Below are 17,929 nucleotides of genomic sequence, written 5' to 3'. Positions count from 1 at the left end.
TCCATTTAATGTTATATGTTTACATAATATATATGTAGCCTATGTTCGCTTCAAGACCTTCCCATATTATTATCTCCTTGTGATCATGTAAATTTTTCAATCTGTGACTTTGTGAATGATTAGTTCTAGAGCTCCCTACTAAGTCTCCACTATTCACCCAGTCCGGTCAGAAAGGTGTTGGAGAATGTGGCAACTGTAGAATGTGCTTGGCCTCAGTCACTTTCTGCCTCCCTGCTCCCATGTCCTCTATTAGAATATCTGGTTTCAAAATCTTAAGCATGAGACTTAAAGCCACTTGCTACCAAGAGCATTTGCAATCAGCCCCAGCCTGCCCAAACCCTTTGTTTAGTGGTATGTTAAGCCTTTCAATCTGTCATTAGAGAACTTCCATTCTTTGTAACCCTATTTAAAACCAGACAAATTCATTTTCAGCTGCAAGTTAGTGAGGTAGCAGTGTCATCAAAAAATGGACAGGTTAATCCCACAAATCTAATCTCTATGGATTAGTGAGAGTGTTCTATTGTTTAGTTCTTTCACTGAACAGTAGCCATTTGAATTCAAGGGAACCTAAGATATTACTTACGTTTCTTAAATTGCTAGCTTATTTTCCTTTTACTTTTGCTAAAGCATATCTTAAAATAATTGTACCTTTCACTCTGCGATACAAGATTCAAATCTAATTCATGTCACCACTGCCTATATATTACCCCTAACTATTGATTAACAGAGTCAGTCCAGATTCAAGAAAACATGGAGATGTTTGGGACTTAATTAATGATGTCGAATTGCATTTAAGCCTGTTGAAGAGGCATGAAACCAAAGTTATCCTAAAGCTTAGAATACTGGGATGCTGGCCACCAAGTGAGAGTTTAAGCATACCATCATGGGGAAGTTTACAGATCTATAGTTGCTGATTTTGGGGACTTGTAAGCTCTGCTGATAATTTACTTGGGGTATCAAAAATACCATGCTTTAAGACATTTAAAATATCAATCCCACATTTACTATAGTAAAGATGTCTTCTCTAAAAATTTTTTAGTTGATCTTGATTCATCTAAGAATTGGGCATAGTGTTGAGTCGTGAGAATATCTGGTTCAATCATACATTTCTAATCCTTTTAAACAAAATATTTTACATACCATTTTACCAAATTTTCATACATTAAATTTCTTACAAGTGACATATTTAACAAGTTATGTATCTTCTTCATGCAAGGTGCTCTTGTCAATATGTAGGGATTCTAAAAGTTAATATGACATTACATAATTATTAATAGATTTGTAATGTAATAGGCAAAATTATTTACATATAGAACTATACACAATAGAAACAATAAAACTAGTAGCTTGAAGATGATTACAAGGTGTTGTAATGGTTATAAAAATAAATCAAATTCTGTACAAAGAAAAGGAAATACTTCACACAAATGTGAAAATTGTGCTAATGCCTAAAAGACCAGTAATATTTAATAATAAAATGAAGCAGAAATAAACCTTAGACCAAGAGAATAGCAAGAAAAAAGGAGGAAAGCTGCACAAGCAAAGATACACTTGACTACAGCATAGGAAATGTAATATAAGAAAAAGAGGGATCAAATCCAATATGGAAGCCTGAATGACCTACTATGGAGTTTAGAAATTACTCAGTGGTCAATCGGAAATCACTAAGGTTTTCTCATAATACATATTCAAATTATGTATTGGGTTCTTCCTGTACATCAGGACAGACATAGTCCATAAACTTAAGAATCTTGCAGTCTAATGGAAGGATAGAAAAAAACAAATACAATGTAAGGTGGTATGATTTATTATAGAGGTTGGCCAAAATTGACTTTAGTAAAATTTATCTGAAAATGACTGAAGAATTATAGAGAGAGAGATAAAAGGCTGAGAAGATACAGCAATGAGAAGCAGTGAAGTGTCCTGGAGAGGCATCTGAAGTTTGCAACTCAGTAACTAGATCTGAATTCCAGCACAAACACTTACTATCTGTATAACCTTGAACAACTTGTTTGACCTTTCTTAGGGAGAATTTCTGTAACTATGAGTTATAGTTAATACTGCCTATCCCCTAGGAACTTGTGAACATTAACTGAGATAATGCGTAGAAAGTACCTGGTATCAAGCAGACAGTCAAGGGTGGTGGCAATTATTACAACATTCAAGATAAAATGTTATGAAAACTTCAGTAGGGTGTTGGCAATGAGAACAAAAAGGAAAAGTTGGAAAGAAGTTATAGTCAAAAGCTCAGTCTATGAAAATGGGATAAGGCAGACAATACTGCTTCTTTTATAAGGCTTGCTACAAGATCTTTTTAAATTAAAATTTCATGTATTACCTGGATTAAAAGTTTCAAATAAAATAGCTGATTGTATATTTTTTAAAAAGTACACTCTATAGCAGTGGATATCAAATTATTTTGTGCCCGTTTTAAACTGCATGTTTCCTCGTCTCATCCAAAGAGATTCAAGAAGGGAAGACTGACACAATCCAAGTGATTCTTGGTTTACAGTCCATATTTTGGGAAAGAGTATCCTACAGAACTTGGTAACTGGCTTGATGTAGGGAAAAAATAAGAGAGGATTCAAAGATGCTCAGAGCAGGTGTTAACTCAAAGATAGCGAATCCTTAACGTGCTAATGGATGGAATATAAAGAATTTAAGAATCGCCCTTGGATATAGGTTTGTATGAATGTTTGCTTAGAAGAAAATCCATAGCCTTCATCAGATACTCAAATGGATTTCTATTCCAAAACATTTAATTTCATGATTTAGAGATTGTGGGTGTAACAAGGATAATGGTTAGCAACAGAAATTGAAAAGTTAGAACAACTAATTTTGTCTGGTGTACATCCTGCTGGCAATTGATTATATGACCAGGAATTAGGTACATAGTTTGTTCTAGAAAGTAAATTTAGGAGGTATCCATGGAAGGAGAAGGAGGAGGGGGAATACCGTAATAATGGGGGGAAATCTTCAAAAGGAAAAATGAGAAGAGAAAATAAAAGGTAGCCAGACCTAAAAGTTTGGATAATGGCTTTATAGAATGGATAAAGAATGAGTGTCCAGTGGAGAACAAGAAGAAGAGTCCTGAACTCAGTCAGGGAAGCCATGGGAAGTAAAAGTTTCAAAAAGGAGAAAAAGTCAACAGTGTTAAATAGCACAGAGATCAGATATTGAGAGCTAAGGGAAGGGTATTCGGTCATCATCAACACCAGAAGCACAATTTCCAAAAAAGAGACTGGGGTTAGGGTGTAAAGGGTTAATGAAGGACCAAGTTAGTATTAATCAAAATACTTGTTCTATGTTCATAAATTATGACATTTTCTCTGAAGAAAACAGGATTTCAATTAAAGGCCTCTTAGACTATTCACTGAAATTCTATTTAAATTGCTTACTCTGGTAGCAAAAGAACCACAATATGGGGGAAGGCAAGGCCACAGAGATGCAGCCTTAGGCTTAATACTTAGAATTTCCCATTTCCAAATGAGGAGTATCCCCAGTAGCCATAGTGACTGATTCAAAAGCCAATTATTTCTGTATGCTTCTATCCCCTACTTGGTCTGATTTGTGGTAAAGGCTATGCACAGAGGGAAAATGTCAAATAAAACATTCACTGTCTCCATAAAATACCCTCACGTTACAAGAGGATAATCCTGCTTCTTTGAACTAGCTAAAAACTGACCTTCCCTTGCTCAAAACTGCCTGTAAGAGTCCCAGGACAGGTTGTTCTGACATTCTTTTAACATCATCTCATCATCACAGCCAAAACTAATCACAAGAATATTACCCGTTGACAGGTGCATTTATTCTGTCAATTAAATCAGATGGTTAAATCGAAATGTGCCCCAAATCTCTCTTGTTTGCATTATCCATATTGGCGTTTCTTGGCTGTGTTTCATTGCTGGCTGGAAGTCGTCCAGCCCCCACAGAGTCACTTTGCAATATTGTGCCAGCAAGTTTCCATGCTCTGCAGCAGCCGCTCGGGCGAGGCCAGAACGGCACTACAGGACTGACCTGGAATGTTATATTGCTTCACTAAGATTTATTAAAAAATGGAAGGAGAGAGACTTAGATCAATGTTTTTGGAATAGAGGAGGATATATCACCTCATGGCTAAACACAGGTGACACATAGGCAATGAAGCGAAGATGCTAAAGACAGGCAGTGAAAAAGGTTCAAGGAAGGATAAAATCAGCCTCCAGCTTTCAAGCTATTTTCTAAACTCCCCTTTGCCAAAGTGACCAAAGAAAAGCAGTCCTCTAAAGACTAACTCCTGTTTTTAAGACCATTTTTTAAAAAAGATATGTAAGTATACCCATAATGAGCAATAGAGCCTAAATTCTAAACCATGTCCCTATGTTCTTCAAATGGGGAGTAAGTATACACAACATTTTGGCCACAATAACCAATCACAATGAGACACATTAACAACAGGTCTAGAATTCTAGTCCCTGATGTACAGTTGAAGTGCCAGAATATTTTGGCTCCCATTTAGAAATCCCTTGCTTTTTCAGCCGGTGTCACCACCTAAGCATAGCTATAAAGATGCCTGATTTTTGTAGGGTGCATTTGAAAAGCAAATAGTTCTTGCTTGGAGACTATGAATAGAAAACATAAAATGAAATGAAGACATAATGAGTGAAAAAATATCTAGGGTGTAAACAAGCACTGACATATTAGACTATAATGGTAGAGTCACTGGAAATGTCATGTCCTCTAAAGGTGTGTTTGGACGTACCTGCAAATTTCATTTTGTGCATTATATACCTGAAAGGCCCTAATGGCCTCTTGTAAACATTTCAGATAGTCAAATAAACATACAAGTAGACTACTGTTATTAAAGCTCAGTTCTACATTATCTCACCTAAATAGAAAGTTCTCAAAACCTGTAAACTGTATTTAGCTTTTACGTCAATGTACATTAGCTACTCAAGGAGCTGAGGTGATTTTCCACAATCTTTTGGCTAAACACCAAGTCAGCGTTTGGTTTTTTTTGGGGTCATGCTTTTTACCTTTACAGAATGGCATGAGATTTTAGTCACTCAACTCTCATTGATTCTAATGGTTTAATCCTCACCACTTAAAGAGTTAGAGTATGATTTATCCTTCTCGTCAGTTACAGTCAGATAAATATCTATTCTAGTCAATTTGTAATGTAGATATTCTATCTACTTGAGAGAACCTGTTTTAGCCTATTTTGTAAATTTTTATGTGAGCACTTCTAAAAAAAAAAATGTGTATTTTATGCCCAAGAGAATTATTTGATCTCCGGCTTAGCTAATTAACATTTAAGACATGGATTGCACATAATAAAAACATATATTAACTGTTAAGGGAAAAAAGAGCCACAAAATATGCACACTAACCAGTTGGGAGGATTTATCATTCAGGAGTTCTGCAATATCATAGCCAGTTCAGCCCTGCTGAGGAGGAGGAATGGGAGGGTTCCAACAGGACCAGATGCAGAGCAAGACTTAGTCTACATTTTAACTATTTCTCAAGGAAATTGATGGTAAAGTGTCTCTTGGATGTTCCACTGGCCAGGCTAATATTATTGCTACAACCAAAGAGCCAAGCCTAAAGTCAGATGAGTGCCATTTCAAAAGGTACAATTTACTGTAGGCTTTTTGAGTCTCAAGTATTGTGTCAAGTGCTTTGCACATGTTATTTAATTTTGGCAATGAGTCTATGAAGTATGATTTGTTATACTCATTTGATAAAAAAAGGACACTGGGACAACTCAAATATTTTCAGTAGCCTGACCACAACATATAAATAAAGTAGCTGGGATTCAAGTTCAAGTCCTTCTGACCCTAAAGCCTGACCACTGAATCTCGATATTCTTGTTATCCTTGACCATGCTTGTTATATCCAGGTAGGATGGAGATCATTGATTTTTATTTTAAATTGCTCAAAATTATACATCTTGTTAAGACACAGAGAAATACAGTTCCCTTTCATGAGAAAATGACTTCTGATCACTAGAGAATTCAAAGTCTAACTCATTAAGAGAGAGAGAGAGAGAGAGAGAGAGAGAGAGAGAGAGAGAGAGAGAGAGAAAGAGAAAGGGGGGGAGGAAAAAAGAAATCAGTATTACAACAAACTGAGACTCAAACTTAGCCACAGTTCTGATTTTGATCATTTCATAGATGTCAAGATCTACCTAATTCCTTTCTTTTTACCACTAAAACCTTGATAACTTTCAAGATGTGTAATGCATTCAAATGGGAAAAAAAAAGTTTGGCATGATTTCAAATCAATTAAAAATTTAGACTCTAATAAACAGTTTAATTTTCCACAAGGTTATTGGTTACTAATTTGGGGTATTCTATTATACCCCTATATATGCTCTATTTTATCCTACCACACTTTAATCCTTCCATATGTACATTGTAACATATCTAATTAACAATATGTAAATAACATATCTGTTAGTTCAGATGAAAATAAATCTTCTAGTTATCTCAATATTTTTAAGTAGCTTTTAAGTCAAAGCTACTTATTGAGGGCACCTTCCTGTCCTGGGTCCCCAACTCTGGGTACTCTGCCACAAATACTTTCTACTAATTATATTCTAGTACCTCTGATATAGTTCTAATACAATTCTCAAGAGTGTTTCACTTCTTCCCTTTCAGGGCTCACTCTTGGTGAAAACATTTTCAATTCCTCAATGTTGGCCCTATTACTTTACAGCACGCCCTTAGTTGTTTTTTTTTTTTAATTATTATTATTTTCCATTTATTATGGTGACATTAACAAAATCCAATAAGTTTCAAGTATACAATTCAACAGTAAATCATATACATATTACATTGTGTGTTCACTGCTTACATAGTACACCCTTAGTTTAAAAGAAAAAAATTAAATTCCTTTCTTTCTGCCTCATTTTTTTTTTTTAATTACTCAGACATGGGAAGTCTGTAACCTATTTTAAAGTACTCACAAATAAACTCTCATTACGGTCACCCTAATGGTGGTACTATGAACCTATAGAGATAATCTTGTTGCTGGCTGACATCATCAAATGCTCCCCTAATCCTACATGTCTAATTTTTTTCTACATTTTAGAAGTTATTTCAATTTCTACCTCTTCCATTAGACTTCCTTATAGAGTCTTTCCATAGTAGCATCTTTAAGTAAATGATCTTCCATAACTTCTGCTTTTTCTAACCAGTCATGACTGTCTTTGTCTATATTTTTGACACTCAACTGGGAACAATTCAAAGTCTGAAACTGTTCAATTGTTTGTACATCTTCCCAAAATACAAATCTTTCCATCACAATCATAAACTGACAGAACAGACTGTTTTATATTTCTTTCTTATGCTCTAATGTAGTATCATAAGAAAAACATATATTTAAGTCCTTAAAAATTTACCAAATATGTTCCTAATATGTTGTGAATACAGTAGTGGCACAAAAATAGTTGTGGAATTTATGCAGAATCTTATCAGTTTGGTGACTTCAATTTTCGAGATTCAGCTTCTTAAAGAAATCTCTTCCATCTTCTGATTATTAGCCAACAAGGAAGAAAAATTTGTTGAAACCAACTTCACATTGAATGAATAATTTATGTAGATATCCACACTACTATAACCCTCTAAAACCGTTGCATCCCTGGAGGTTAAGCTGTCACTAAAGAAGCTGCAGAAATGTGAGACTGGATCACTTAAGACAGGCTTCTCTATTCTGGCCCTGGTTTATCCAGTATTGGTTTTGACTGTAGTTGACAATGGCAACTGGTTTAAATGGATACTTATAAAACCATTACAACTAATCTTACCCTTTTGAGAGGATTATCAGTCCCATGAAGAATTTGACAAGAGCTACAGGCTAAAATAAAATGCAAGAGCAAACGCTAAAATTCTATAAACAAATTAGGCCCATGCTTGAAACAGTTTAATATAAACCCAATCAACTTGACTTTTATTCCTAAGGTCAACTAGGCATCATATCAATGTCAACAAACATGAAATAGGAGAGAAGAGGTCCCTGGAAAATGGCCAGATTTTTCAGATTCCATCCCATATGAGGTTTTTTCTTTGGGTTGAGCCTTGGCACCATTCATTAGTGACTTTGCTTGGGAGTAAATGAGTATCAACCATCTGACTTCCATTTGTCAGGAGATTTCTGATTAAAACAAAAATGAATGCATGGTACATTCTGGACTACCTATGCTCCCCAAGGACTTGGCATATGACTAAGCAAATATACTAACCCAATGGTTCCACTTTTCCAAATGAGTGGGCCTGGCTCCAGAAAACACAAATCTTATAAGGTTGCCTGGACTGCCAGCTGCCTCAATTTTAGCACAACGATTTAATGTATTTTAAATAAATGTAACATAAGGAAAAAAATGCTTTGTACAAATTGGTCATCTGTTGTTTTTCTGGCTGGCACCATGATTTATGTAATATATCAGTAGAACGACATCTCTCTGTCTCTTGGATAACAAAATATATATGCAAGTTTCTTTATAGTGCTTTAACCCCCTGATGACTAGAAAGGTCCTACTAATAATTTGTTTCTTATACAGTATTCAAGTAAGTTAAAGATGCTGTCAAATATTCATATATTTTATTCTTTGCCTGTTCCACTCTCCTTCTCCAGAAGACCATCATTTTCCCCACAATCAAGGCTGCAGCATTATTTTTCTATTGTGTACAAAAGCTAGCACTCAGATTTGGGTGACATCCATTGCTACTCAAACTAGCATTAACTAAATTGTCATAATATACTAAATCAGTCTTTACTGATTTAGTGCTAAGTGTAAGGGCCACATGTATATATTTATTTTCGATTCCTTCTTTTCTCCTTAAGAAAAAAAACTGAAATAATATATTCCTCCAGTGTAGCAAAGCATAATGCAAATCTTGTGTTTTTGGTAGAGTACCAACACCAGGGATAACATCAGCACAAATCACTGGAGCATGAAATAAAACAATTGTTTTTAACCTATTTTGGATCATACACACACGTTTTGTGAAAAATCTTAAGAAAACTTGGAACCCTTTCCCTGGAGCAATGTATATTTGCTCTTACATAAAATTTTGCATAAAATTTCAAGAGGTTCACAGCCAGAAGAACATAACAATATGATTTTTTATGTCTTTCAAAGATAAAGCATTGTTTTAGCTCTCTAATTAATCCCACAGGAATAACATGGTGGATTTGTGTTGTGGCTTTCTTGTAACAATTGTTTCTGGGCTAGTTAGCTTTTTTTGGATGGAGCTAATGAGGAAGGAGGTCATACGTTCAATTCATTTAGGGGTCAGTTGGTTGTCATACAAAGAAAGGGCCTTTGCCATATTGCAGGCCCACCATCTTGCAAATTTATGCATTTTTCTCACCAATGAGAGAAAAGATGGCTAAGAACAAATTATCATTTCTTCTGGACAGAAAACTCATAAGTGCTTTTCCTTCCTCTGAGGATATCAATAATTATATAATTATTGGAAGTGGCAATGTGTTATAAGAAGAATTTGATGGTCAAGAGATTAGAACCAAAGTCTGTCATGAACTAGATGACCATGTAACTTTGAGCAAGTTATTTGGCTTCTCTGGGTCTGTTCTCTCATTAAATAAGAGGTCTAGACCAGATTATTAGAAACATTTTAAATAAAAAATTCTAATATTAAGGACCATTAAATATGAAGAATTGCATATAGTAGCAAAAATGAAAGTACATGCAAAATGGGGGACCCTGACAGTATTCAAATGATGCAACAGTAAAACAAATTTCCCAGAGAGACTCATTCTTATCACTGTCATTGATTATGAGGAAACTTAATTCACAACAAATGTTATACGCTGATTTACTTTCATAACTGATGGACATGAATTTACATTAATAGATATATATTTAGCGTTGGAGCCCGTGTATCTTAGTTTTTCAGGAAGAAAATACACATGTAACAGTAACTTAAAAAGGAGAAAAATATGATTTTTAAAATATTTACAACTTCTTTGGTTCAACAGAAAGGGGCAGGAAAAGATCTTGAAAGGAACTAGTTACTTCTATAAATCAGAAATATCTGATGGTTTCTCTGTATAGACTGATGAAGTAAAGTACAAATTAAAGCACACAGTTACTTAACTTTCACTTCTCATGGTAAAAAAAAAAACACTACTTATCTAGGAAAGCTGTCTATATTTTCTTATGTGCAACACACACACTAGAGAGAAACTGCTAAGTCATATTTTACAGTTTGGCGGGGGGTAGATTGTAACACCAAAAAATGCCTCTATTTTCATTTGTTTTATAGTCTGATAATTTGGCTACAGAATTAATGCCTATTTAAGGGAATATGGTGTGGGACGACTGTGCAGCAATATTAAGTGAGGAAGCCATATGTTTCTTAGCCCCACCATACTGTCTGTGACTGCCCCTCACCCCTTGTGGATTGGCTTTTTCATCTGATAGGCCTGCAGTGGGTAGAATGTCTTTTTTACAGGTGTTTGGTGGAGATCACACGCAAAATGAAAATTTCTAAGGGGAGTAAGGCTATGTAAAACATCCAGAAATAGCAACTTGTTTTCACTTAGAATGCCATCCACAGAGGTCTGCTTCAGACTCTTAATTTATAGTATTATCTTTACATATCATAAGTGACTGCCTGCCTCTAGATAGCTGACACAGTGCCCAGAACATTCAGAGCTGTCTGGTTTTGATCATGGTATAGTTTGTCTAGAAAAGTAGTAGAAGCAAACTTATCATAGCACTAAATTGTGACCAAAACTGAAAATACATTTCATCAAAAAGACGGCTTCATGTTAAATTCCAAGAAAGGGTACACTTTCTGGTGAGGATATTAAAAGCAGTGAATCATTAAATACATCCACAATACAAAACCCCTTTTTGCAAGGTGTCAGTGTAGTCTCTTGTAATTTTGCTACTTTTTGGTACCATATGGCAGCAACAGGCAGAAACATACAATAAAGTCAAGAGGGCCCTCAACCAAAGAGAAGGTTAAACATGGGCACTGACAATCCCCATCATCCGAAATAATATTATCGTGGTTTCCTTGAGCTCAAGAGAATTCTCTTCCACTGATTCATTTGCTGCTTCAAATTAAAGTGTAGGTGCGTGCCGCCTCAAAGAGGAAATCAAAGAAGAGAGAGGGTATAAAAACAATACAAGTGGAGAAGCCAAGGTTTATATTTTTATGCTAATGTGCTGGTAAGAAAAGGGCTCCATTTGGGGAGCAATAAAGAAGAGGTTGGGGGAAGGCTGTGAGAAGATCTCAGTAAAAGACACAGAGGCTTTCTATGCAGATGGGGGATTTAAAAGAAGTAAAATGATAACCACATAGTCAAGAGACTAGAAAAGAGACCTTGATGTTTGATAGTTGTAATAACCTGCAGAGTGCTCTAATGGCTCGGGGATCAGGTGCAGAGCTACAGCAATAACGAGAACTGAATAATTATCTCGGCCGTATCTGTATCACCAAAGTCCCAGCGTATGAGCTATATAAGGAGGCTTCTGCTGCCTCTCCAAGATTTCCTGAAATGTTAAATCACTGATTTGGGAGCACTTCCAGCATTAGTACTGCCCAGTTAGAAAGAAATAAAGCTCAGAATTCTCCTGTGGCAGTTCTAATGTCTTTGTTAATTATGAATTATGGGTAAACATGCAGACTCACAGAGGTCACGGCTGTCAGCAACAATAGTTTTCAAGAAGGATTTTTACGAGGGTCTTTTTCACTCCACCATAATGTCCATTTTATATACATAAACAGAGCCAGGCATACAAAAAATGGTGTTTGCTTTTTAGGAGAGTTGTATTTTTTTCCCTTTTACTCTCTCCCCCTCCTCTTGTGTAGAGGCATGTAACCACTACCAAAGCAAAGTGGTTCCTAGCTAGAGTTCTCCTCTGTGACTGATAACAGCTGCACCATTCCAAGGACTAGGCAGAAGGAGTCGCTGGGGCTGAGACTGGGTTAATGATCAGATACTGAAAACCACCTCTTTCTTGTTAACAGAGTAAGCAGCCAGTTGGGTAACCCATCAGCAGTGGTCACCTTTCACATACAATGGAGAAACAAAAGCTGCATACAGTATGCTTGATTAACCTCACTTAAATGGCAATGCTGATCTCAAATCTATCCCGAGTGTATATAAACAGGATTAAAATTATATTATGCATGGATCCAGCCCAACAAAAGCAACTGGCACAAAATCATTTTAATTAGGTGTTAGTGCTGTAACTCACTCAACTTTGGCATTAATTCTTTTTGTCCCATCAAAGAACTTCTCCTTCATATAAGACAGTGTGAATATGGAATAAAGAGAACTTCAATGAGCAGTAAATCACTCTTGTGCCTCAGCTTCTCACATAACGTATAGGCATGTTGATGGTAGGTAAGACAGTACAACCAGATTAAAATTTAATCAGAATATTACAAACACGTGACAATCTTGTTACATAATTTTTTTTTTTCCAGGTAAATGGTATATTTAAAAAAAAAAGTGGCTTAACAAATTTTACCATGCTGTCCTTCAAATGTCAAATCATGTTAGCATTAGTACTCATTTTGGAGACTATTTTCTTTGCACAGAGTAAACTTAGAAACTACATTAACTTCTTGATAAAGGATAACTAGATTCCAGTGCCAAGCCCTCATTTCTTTCTGCCTTTTCTTTTCCTGGTCCATTTAAATGACATTTTCTATCATGGGGCCTATAAGTCCTTTCTAGATTCTAACTCAGAACAGATGTCACAGGGCAACCTCCCATTGACCTTTTCTGAGAAAGGTCCTTTGTTTACTCGAATTGACTTGTAAAATGAAGGCCAAGCAAGGTTAATCATACCCAGATCACATAATAGAGAAATGAGATAAAATCAAAAGCCCAGAGACCACACAGGTAACTCCAACATCCAGAAGATAGTTCTGCCCAGCCCAAGTGCTTACCAACAACATGGTCTCACCGTACACATCTGAGTTATCCATAAGCCTTTCCATTTTAAGGATCATCCTATTTTCAAAACTGTTTCCTAGTAGAAAGAGCACCTAAGAGTAAGTTGATCTTTCTTGACCAATTCAGAAGGGTCAAGAAATCTGCATAGAGTCCTGCAGATTTTGCTCCCAGTCCCAGGCTTCCTTCCCTCCCTCCCAAGGCCTAGAGGAGCCCCACAGTTCACTCTGCCCTCTTAGAAAGGGCAGCTAGAGGCCCTTTCTTTTACAAGAACTCATAAGAAATTTAAGAAACCAATACATACTGAATATTTATCATGGAATACGCATTACCTTCCCAATAATCCTAGGATCCTCCACCACATGATTCCTCAGCCCTGGGTAGCTTTAAGATAACACCTGAACCCTAAAATGAGGCCTTGGGGGGCCTCACCCCCAAGGATTCTGATGCAACTAGTTATGCAGTCAACACATATTTGTCATTATTATTAACATCACTATGTAGATAAAGTGAATTAACCAATAGGAGTTTTAAAAAGGGAGAATCTGTCACTGGCTTTAACTAGAAATTCCTAAAATACACAGAGAGATATATAAGTGGTTTTCTTAGAGGATAATGACTTATAGGAAGTCTGACTAGAAAAATCTCCAAGTTCTGGGAAATCTCAGTGAATTTACTGGATTATTCTGAATAACAGGCAAAAATGTAGAAATAGGAAGAAAGAAAACTGAATTCAGTTGTGGAAGTTAAGGCAAAGTCTCTCTGACACAGAAAAAATTGTGGCTTGGCTTCCTTGAGAAGTCATGTGGACAGTAAAAAAGTCGTAGTAAGAGAAAATTCCAGAGTAGCAAAAAAAAAAAAATGAACTACTTTGCTAGCTGATTTTTAAATGACGAAAAAGAAATTGTTTTATAGAGTTCATAAACCAATTCTCTTTTCATAATTTCTTAATTCTGTTTGGACTAAGGAACCAAACCATGTCGCGTAGGAGCAAAATAATTTTGACAGTATGTTAACAACGAATCTTGCTGCATTTAAATTTTTTTTTTTAATTTTATAAAAAATCAGCTTCTTCACAAGCTTACCAGGACTCAGAGAACCCCAGGAGTCAGGAGGAAAAAGGTGGGGTTGATCTTGGGTTTGGCAATGGCTATTGTGAGAAAGGCAATTTGATCCACTCAAATGTCTCCTTGAATCAAGCTTCTATTTTCTCCTTTCTCTCATTTTCACTTTTGCCTTTTAATGTTGCCTGAATCTATTCCAAGTGTCCTTTGCCATGGCAACACCTGCAGGTGAAGGCCCTACTCCTCACTGCCAGCCTCGCCAGTGATGAAGAGGCAACTAATCACTGCACAAGGAGAAGAGTGCAATCTCCAAGACACCCATGGGCAATTTGAGTATGAGGGTGTCCCTGAAGCACACTCTTCTCACAGGTGTTTAACCTGTTTAGCCATACACCACAAAAAGGGAAAATAAACAAAGACCCTTTCTTCTTCTGTTGTTTGCATTTTATCATTCATCTCCTCAAGATTGATGCATTCTCTAAATTCACATTAACAGCCCCAAGGTGTCAAAGCTATTTTAGTGGAATGTCATAGAGCCCTGACAGTAGAGAAGAAACCTTCTTCTTGCTTTCCCTCTCCTACACATTCAAGCCCATGAGGATCTGAGGCCAGCTCAAATGCTGTCTCTTAGATACAAAGTAACAATAGCCAGGGTTAACGTATATGACATTCCTGCCTTCCGGACCACTGCCAATCATTCCCCATTTTTGAAAAGACAGACTCTTATTCAGAGATATTTCAGTTAAAATCATCTATGCTTCTTATTCATGCTGTCAATAAAAACAGAACACTACCCACTTATGTTTGATGTTACAGCCTTTCAAATCAGGCTTTTAAAGCACTTCATGAACCTTGTCTTGGTGCCAAGTACTGCCTTTCTCCCAATGGACAAACAGGCATACAAGAGTCAAGAATGTGACCCAAAGTCTGCCTCAAATGAGTCAACACCAAGGCCAGAAAGAGCCCTGAAGAGCCCTGAAGATTTGATGTCTTACCACCCACTTACCCAGCTTCTCTTTGTTGGTTACTATTTCTACAAAGCTTTATACACCTTGGCAGGTCAAGGAGACCACACGTGGCCAAGTAGCATTGTTACCTGTTGAGACTTGTTGCAAAGTATTCAGTGTGATTTAAACTCTATGTAAACTTGCTACTTCTTTTTGTTTACAAAGTTGACATATTATTCTCTAAAGACTGCAATAGATGTACCTCTTATTCTAAGTAAGACAATCACAGGGCTTGAGTTTAATGTAAGGCCTGAAAATATAAACTCACAGTATAAAACCTCTGTCCAATTTTTCTGTTTTCAGGAAGTCCCTTCTATAAACATGGCTGTTATTGACATTATATTTATTCCTCCAGCAAATGTCAAATCAAAAATTCAAGAAAAATTTTTGCTTTGGAAACCTCTAGGGTCAAAGGTCAGGAGGTTAGTGGCAGGCAATTGACAATCATCAGTTTTGTGAATCATCTTGATGGCACAAAGAGTGTTCCCAGTGGCCACTGACTCCTCTCCTCTCCATCCTCAATGACCCTACAATCAGTTTGGCTACATCCTCCCACCTTTCTTAAGTAGTATATTACATTTTATTTGTTGGGATAATTTTCTATCACTCAAGGATTGATTCTCTATGGGTTTTCAGATCATGTTTTAGGAATCCATGATTCAGCACTGACCACTGGTCCTGTCAGTTCTGCGTCCTAAATCTCTCACAAATCCATCTCCTCCTCTTGAATCCACAAGTCCTTCCTTCTAATTGTACATGAACTCTTCTAGAATTTAAGGTCCTCAAGGACAAGAATTTTTGCCTGTTTTCTTCATTAATACAGTTCAAGCATCAAGAACATAGTACACAGACTGATACATAGTGGGCACACACACACACACACACACACACACACACACCAAATATAGGTTAAACAAATGAATAAAGTAATAGAATGTCATAAATAAGTGGAATAAAAGACAATTGTATTATTCTTAAAGCTGAACTCCCAGCTTCATAGCCCTCCTTTCTAATCTACACACCAGAGCCATAAATACAACCTCTAAAATATACATCTGATTATATAATTCCATCCCTTAAAGTCTCTCAGTAACTTATTATCCACTACAAGCTAAAATCCATACCCAGCAAATAAGACTGTTCAAGATCTGGCCCCCGTCTCATCTCTAGCCTCTTATTATTCCTCCCATACACAGTGTGGAATCTAACTACGCTGAGACATTTTCAGTTTCTTAACTGCACCGCTCTTTCACATTTGCTCCCTGGCTAACGTCGTCCTCCCTGTTCTGATTCTTTAGCTTGCTGTGTTTGCCGGTCATTCTCTACTCCTATATTAGAACTCACATTAGTATCACTTTTTCTGACATGTCCTGTCTAGTTCATACTTTCTCTTCTGAGTTTCCATAGTTATAGCATTACATGGTTATCTTCACAGTAGACTCTGAGCCTTCCTTCAGTTTGGTATAATCCACATCTATCACAATGTCTGACACACAGTAGGTGCTCAATAAATTGACAATGAATTATTAAATGAGCCCTTGGCACTGTCATAGGAAACTCAATAAATTTATAATTAAAATTATTTTAGAATTTCTCAAATACAACCTTCAGATTCCTGGCCTGCCATCTTGGATCAAGTTACTTAATCTGTCTTTGCTTCAGTTACTTCATTTGTAAAATGGGGATTATTAAAGTCCCTCCCTCACAAGGTTGTTAAAAGTATGTAAGGGATTAATACATTGCTTAGAAAAGTTCCTGGCTCATAGTAATCATTTAATAAAGGTTTATTGTGTAGGTGGAGGAAAAATTAGAGAGAAAGAGATAAGACACAGAATATCAGATAGTTTAAACATTAATTATTCACTTAAGGACACACTAACTAGTGGTATAACCAGACTATAATTAAATTTTCCAAATCTCTCATGCACCGTATGACCACTACTATATGATACTAGTCCCCAAATTATCAAAATATTTACATATGAGATAAAAATACAAACATATTCCATGTTAGACATTTTAAATTTTGAATTAAAATTTTTAGTTTCCCAATTTATATATTTATGCTATGTGTATTAAGTTAAAAAAAGAGAAATTTAAAATAAGAGTTTGAAAAATTTATACACAGAAGTTCCAGTATTTTCTCACAGTCAACTGATCATCCTGCAGTCCCCACTTAGGAGATACCTGATATTTTTTCACACAGAACTGCAGTTTTGTTTTCAAATGTCTACATAGTTTTTACATGTCTACTTCTTCACATGTGAGTTAGTTAAGACAAGAACAGAGACTTAAGTAACACTTGTCTTTGGATTTAAGAGGCATTGCCTGACATCATGTGAATACTTAATTAATACACATGTATTTATCCTATATATATTCAATAACAATGTGTCGTTAGGGAGTAATGTAAGAAAGGGAAGTAGCATCACCTTTTATGGAAATTTGAGCTGATTCCAAAAGGCTCCAATTGAAATATAAATTCATGCCTCTATATTTCAGAGTTCCAACTACAGTGACTTATACATTAAATATGCCCAAATGAATATGTGTTAATGTCTACAACTTAGTTGAATCTACACAAGCCAATTCTTTTTCTAGAAACTCGCTTGATAGGATCTTAGATTAAAAGATAAAGATGACCAAAGTGGAGGTTTGGAAATTATTTGAATGGTGCTCTACACAAGCATAGCCCACCGTCCACAGCTATCAACTCTTGAATTAAAAATGTTAAACTAAGAAGACATCAGTCACATAGAAAATCGCAGCTAATTCCACAAGACACAGCTACTAATAATTAATAATGATCCTGTTGGAAAGAACTTAGATTCACCATTTTAGCTATGCTAACACTGATAGATTAAAGATACAATATACCAAAGTTATTTCCTTGGTAAACAGACAAGAACTAGAAAGTCTTTAAGCCTCAATCGTAATTCC

This window comes from Pteropus medius, unplaced genomic scaffold, assembly GCF_902729225.1.
Source record: "Pteropus medius unplaced genomic scaffold, Ma_sr-lr_union100, whole genome shotgun sequence".
Taxonomy (NCBI): domain Eukaryota; kingdom Metazoa; phylum Chordata; class Mammalia; order Chiroptera; family Pteropodidae; genus Pteropus; species Pteropus medius.
Note: the sequence above shows the minus strand (reverse complement) of the source record.